This window comes from Salmo salar, chromosome ssa21, assembly GCF_905237065.1.
Source record: "Salmo salar chromosome ssa21, Ssal_v3.1, whole genome shotgun sequence".
Lineage (NCBI taxonomy): Eukaryota > Metazoa > Chordata > Actinopteri > Salmoniformes > Salmonidae > Salmo > Salmo salar.
The window spans coordinates 40,484,001-40,490,000 of NC_059462.1; the positions used below are offsets into that span (position 1 = coordinate 40,484,001).

The 6,000-nt window shown below is 46.0% G+C and overlaps 1 protein-coding gene across 1 annotated transcript in view; it reads right to left on the bottom strand.

The window, feature by feature from the left end:
* LOC106582309 (uncharacterized) overlaps nt 1–6,000 on the bottom strand; it is a 110,703-nt gene that overhangs the window by 64,572 nt on the left and 40,131 nt on the right. The window lies entirely within an intron of this gene.

The window sequence follows — 6,000 nt, forward strand, 5'->3', positions numbered from 1 at the left end:
ACTGTCACGTCCTGGCCAGTATAAGGGTTAATTGTCATTGTAGTTTGGTCAGGACGTGGCAGAGGGTATTTGTTTTATGTGGTTCGGGGTGGTGTTTTGGTAAAAGGGCGTTTGATTTAGTATTTCCGGGTTTTTGGTTTATGGTCTATGTTTATGTATTTCTTTGTGGAGTCTAGTGAGTGTGTTTCTATGGTTGATTAATTGGGGTTGGGACTCTCAATTGAAGGCAGGTGTTTTCTCTTTGCCTTTGATTGAGAGTCCCATATATTAGGGTTTGTTTGTGTTTGTCATTTGTGGGAGATTGTTCTTTGTCTAGCATGTATGAGCCTGAGAAGACTGTCAGTATATCGTGAGTTTGTTTTGTTGTTTTTGGTAATCATTTTGAGTTAATAAATGTTCAAAAGGAACAAAACCAGTCCTGCTGCATATTGGTCCTCCTTTTCCGACTATGATTTCGCCATATCGTCTGACAACGACGAAATCCCTGACAGAATCTCCCACCAAACCAAGACCAAGCAGCGGAGAGAGGAGCGGCACGCTCAGTATATGGATTATGGGGAAGGATGGACATGGACAGAAATAAGGTTGAGCGTTTCCAGGGCTATGGAGGAGTTTAGGAAACTCGAGAGGCAGCCCCAATACATTTTTTTGGGGGGGCACAAGTGCAGTTTTGCGGGGCAAGAATGGAGCCTCAGGCCAGCTCCCCGCACTAGCCCGAAGGTGCGTGTCTCCAGTCTGGTACGTCCAGTACCAGCACCACGCACCAGGCTTCAAGTGCGTCAGTCCAGTCCGACGTCGCCAGGGCTGCCCGTCAGTCAAGAGTCGCCAGAGCTGCCCGTCAGTCAAGAGTCGCCAGAGCTGCCCGTCAGTCAAGAGTCGCCAGAGCTGCCCGTCAGTCAAGAGTCGCCAGAGCTGCCCGTCAGTCAAGAGTCGCCAGAGCCGCCCGTCAGTCAAGAGTCGCCAGAGCCGCCCGTCAGTCAAGAGTCGCCAGAGCCGCCCGTCAGTCAAGAGTCGCCAGAGCCGCCCGTCAGTCAGGAGTCGCCAGAGCCGCCCGTCAGTCAGGAGTCGCCAGAGCCGCCCGTCAGTCAGGAGTCGCCAGAGCCGCCCGTCAGTCAGGAGTCGCCAGAGCCGCCCACTTGTCAGGAGCTGCCAGAGTGGCCAGACTGCCCGGAGATGCCAGAGTGGCCAGACTGCCCGGAGATGCCAGAGTGGCCAGACTGCCCGGAGCTGCCAGAGTGGCCAGACTGCCCGGAGCTGCAAGAGTGGCCTGACTGCCCGGAGCTGCCAGAGTGGCCAGACTGCCCGGAGCTGCCAGAGTGGCCAGACTGCCCGGAGCTGCCAGAGTGGCCAGACTGCCCGGAGCTGCCAGAGTGGCCAGACTGCCCGGAGCTGCCAGAGTGGCCAGACTGCCCGGAGCTGCCAGAGCGGCCAGACTGCCCGGAGCTGCCAGAGCGGCCAGACTGCCCGGAGCTGCCAGAGCGGCCAGACTGCCCGGAGCTGCCAGACTGCCCGGAGCTGCCAGAGCTGCCAGACTGCCCGGAGCTGCCAGAGTGCCCGGAGCTGCCAGAGTGGCCCATCGGCCCAGAGTCTGCCGATTACGAAGAACCAAGGGAGTCGAGCAGCAACCCTGAACTGAGTAAGCCTGACAATCCAGAACTTAAAATGATTAACTGTTCAATTAATGAGTCTGTATACAGGGTGGAGAGGAGGAGGTCTGCCCAGGATCCAGAGCAAAGGGAGTCTGCCTACGGTCCGAGGCTGATCGGGGTCGGCACTCTGGAGGACAATAGGCCGGAGCCTGAACCACCACCTGCATAGGTGGGTTGGGGAGGGGGTTGTAGAACAAGTGCCGTCGGTGACGGCAGCCACGCTCCCTTCCCTCCCTTTACTTTAGGGGAATTTTTTTTGTTGTTTGGGGTTTTCGTTTTTAGGGGGGGGGTACTGTCACGTCCTGGCCAGTATAAGGGTTAATTGTCATTGTAGTTTGGTCAGGACGTGGCAGAGGGTATTTGTTTTATGTGGTTCGGGGTGGTGTTTTGGTAAAAGGGCGTTTGATTTAGTATTTCCGGGTTTTTGGTTTATGGTCTATGTTTATGTATTTCTATGTGGAGTCTAGTGAGTGTGTTTCTATGGTTGATTAATTGGGGTTGGGACTCTCAATTGAAGGCAGGTGTTTTCTCTTTGCCTTTGATTGAGAGTCCCATATATTAGGGTGTGTTTGTGTTTGTCATTTGTGGGAGATTGTTCTTTGTCTAGCATGTATGAGCTTGAGAAGACTGTCAGTATATCGTGAGTTTGTTTTGTTGTTTTTGGTAATCATTTTGAGTTAATAAATGTTCAAAAGGAACAAAACCAGTCCTGCTGCATATTGGTCCTCCTTTTCCGACGATGATTTCGCCATATCGTCTGACGACGACGAAATCCCTGACAATGACACTAGGACAATATGACACTAGGACAATATGACACTAGGACAATATGACACTAGGACACTTATACTAGGACAATATGACACTAGGACAATATGGCACTAGGACAATATGACACTAGGACAATATGGCACTAGGGCAATATGACACTAAGACAATTATACTAGGACAATATGACACTATGACAATATGACACTAGGACAATTATACTCGGACAATATGACACTAGGACAATATGACACTAGGACAATTATACTACGACAATATGACACTAGGACAATATGACACTAGGACAATATGGCACTAGGACAATATGACACTAGGACAATTATACTAGGACAATATGACACTAGGACAATTATACTAGGACAATATGACACTAGGACAATATGACACTTGGACAATATGAGACTAGGACAATATGACACTAGGACAATATGACACTTGGACATGACACTATGACAATTATACTAGGACAATATGACACTATGACAATATGACACTAGGACAATTATACTAGGACAATATGACACTAGGACAATATGACACTAGGACAATAGGACACTTGGACAATATGACACAAGAACAATATGACACAAGGACAATATTACACAAGGACAATATGACACTAGGACAATTATACTAGGACAATATGGCACTAGGACAATATGACATTAGGACAATATGACACTAGGACAATATGACACTAGGACAATTATACTAGGACAATATGGCACTAGGACAATATGACACTAGGACACGGGATACAGCAAGTCCCCACTCCACACAATGTCATTTTCCCTGATGCATGATTCCTTCCGTTAACTTGAATAATCACTTTAATTTTCTAAAAATGGCTTTGCTCCACAGCAAGGAATAAAATAAGGGATTTATTTGCCCTCTCTCTTTCTGCTCGGGCCATGATGAAAAACCAGAGGAGGAAAATAAAAGATTAAGCTGAACGGACAGTAATGAAGTTAGCCTTCGCCTTTCATTTTACTAATCAGAGAGGAGCGGTGGATTAGGAGGAGAGGAGAGAGAGAGGAGAGAGAAAGAGAGAGGGAGAGAGGACACAGAGAGGGTGGGTGAGAAAGAGAGGAGATGGAGGAAAGGAGAGAGAGAGAGAGAGAGAGAGAGAGAGAGAGAGAGAGAGAGAGAGAGAGAGAAGAGAAAGAAAGAGAGCAATAGTGCTATGTAGTGGACTAACTCTCTCTTTGTAATTAGTACAGATTGCATGGCTGAGGGCCAGGGCCAGGCCAGGCCTGTGCATGTAGCTTGCTAGCTACCTCTGTAATCTTCAGCACAGATCAGGGTCGAAAGACATACCGCACTTAGTTATGAAACAGTCCTTCATTAGGCAGACTCATCATCCCTCATCCCTCCCTGATGCATTGATGAATGCAATAAAAATAGGTGTATTTACCAATGGCCCCTCCTCTTTTACCAGCTGGCTTTATGGCTCCAGAAAAAACAATAACTTAGATAATACGTTTATCAATATTCCTAACATGCTGGAGGTATAAGGACGACATTCAGGTTTAATTAAAAACTCTACTCCTGGAAATACAGCAGCCATCCTCAAATCTTTATTAGTCACATGCTTGGTAAACAACAGGTGTAGACTAACAGTGAAATGCTAACTTACGGCCCTTCCCAACAATGCAGAAAGAAAGAAAATAGAGAAATAATAGAAACATAATAACACAGGAATAAATACACAATGAGTAACAATAACTTGGCTATATATACCGGGTACCAGTACCGAATCCATGTGCAGGGGTATGAGGTAATTGAGGGAAATATGTACATATAGGTAGGGATAAAGTAACTAGGCAACGGGATAGATAATAGACAGTAACAGCAGTATACTGTAGGTAGGGTTAGTGACTAGACAACAGGATAGATAATAGACAGTAACAGCAGTATACAGTAGGTAGGGGTAAAGTGACTAGACAACAGGATAGATAATAGACAGTAACAGCAGTATACTGTAGGTAGGGGTAAAGTGACTAGACAACAGGATAGATAATAGACAGTAACAGCAGTATACTGTAGGTAGGGGTAAAGTGACTAGACAACAGGATAGATAATAGACAGTAACAGCAGTATACTGTAGGTAGGGTTAGTGACTAGACAACAGGATAGATAATAGACAGTAACAGCAGTATACTGTAGGTAGGGTTAGTGACTAGACAACAGGATAGATAATAGACAGTAACAGCAGTATACTGTAGGTAGGGGTAAAGTGACTAGACAACAGGATAGATAATAGACAGTAACAGCAGTATACTGTAGGTAGGGTTAGTGACTAGACAACAGGATATATAATAGACAGTAACAGCAGTATACTGTAGGTAGAGTTAGTGACTAGACAACAGGATAGATAATAGACAGTAGCAGCAGTATACTGTAGGTAGGGGTAAAGTGACTAGACAACAGGATAGATAATAGACAGTAACAGCAGTATACTGTAGGTAGGGTTAGTGACTAGACAACAGGATAGATACAAGACAGTAACAGCAGTATACTGTAGGTAGGGTTAGTGACTAGACAACAGGATAGATAATAAACAGTAACAGCAGCGTATGTGATGAATTAAAAGAGTTAGTGCAGAAAGGGTTGATGCAGATAGTTAAATAGTTAACCAATAGCTACCTGGACTAACTATTTAACAGTCTTATGGCCTGGGGGTAGGAGCTGTTCAGGGTCCTGTTGGTCCATCGGTACCGCTTGCTGTGCAGTAGCAGAGAGAACAGTCTATGACTTTGACCATTTTTAGGGCCTTTCTCTGACACCACCTGGTGCAGAGGTCCTGGATGGCAGGGAACTTGACCCCAGTGATGTACTGGGCCGTACTCACCACCCTCTGTAGGGCCTTGTGGTCGGATGCCAAGCAGCTGCCAAGTTATTCTCCAAATACTTCTGTGTCACACCACTCATAATATCAGGTCACGTTGGTCATCGATCTCTTCGCAGTACTCCTCAACGTGTGTGTGTATGTGTGATCACCTAGATGAGTCAGTGTGTGTGTCTACCGCTGTGACTCTCAGGAGGTTGCACAACAACCTTGAGCATCATATTCCAATGATCTATCAGGTTGGTATTAACTCAATACTCCAATCACCACCCATTACACCCTGTAGCAGTATAAACTTACCCCATTTTACAGCCAGGTATGCCCTACAGCAGTATAAACTTACCCCATTTTACAGCCAGGTATGCCCTACAGCAGTATAAACTTACCCCATTTTACAGCCAGGTATGCTCTACAGCAATATAAACTTACCCCATTTTACAGCCAGGTATGCTCTACAGCAGTATAAACTTACCCCATTTTACAGCCAGGTATGCCTTACAGAAGTATAAACTTACCCCATTTTACAGCCAGGTATGCTCTATAGAAGTATAAACTTACCCCATTTTACAGCCAGGTATGCCCTACAGCAGTATAAACTTACCCCATTTTACAGCCAGGTATGCTCTATAGAAGTATAAACTTACCCCATTTTACAGCCAGGTATGCTCTACAGCAGTATAAACTTACCCCATTTTACAGCCAGGTATGCTCTAC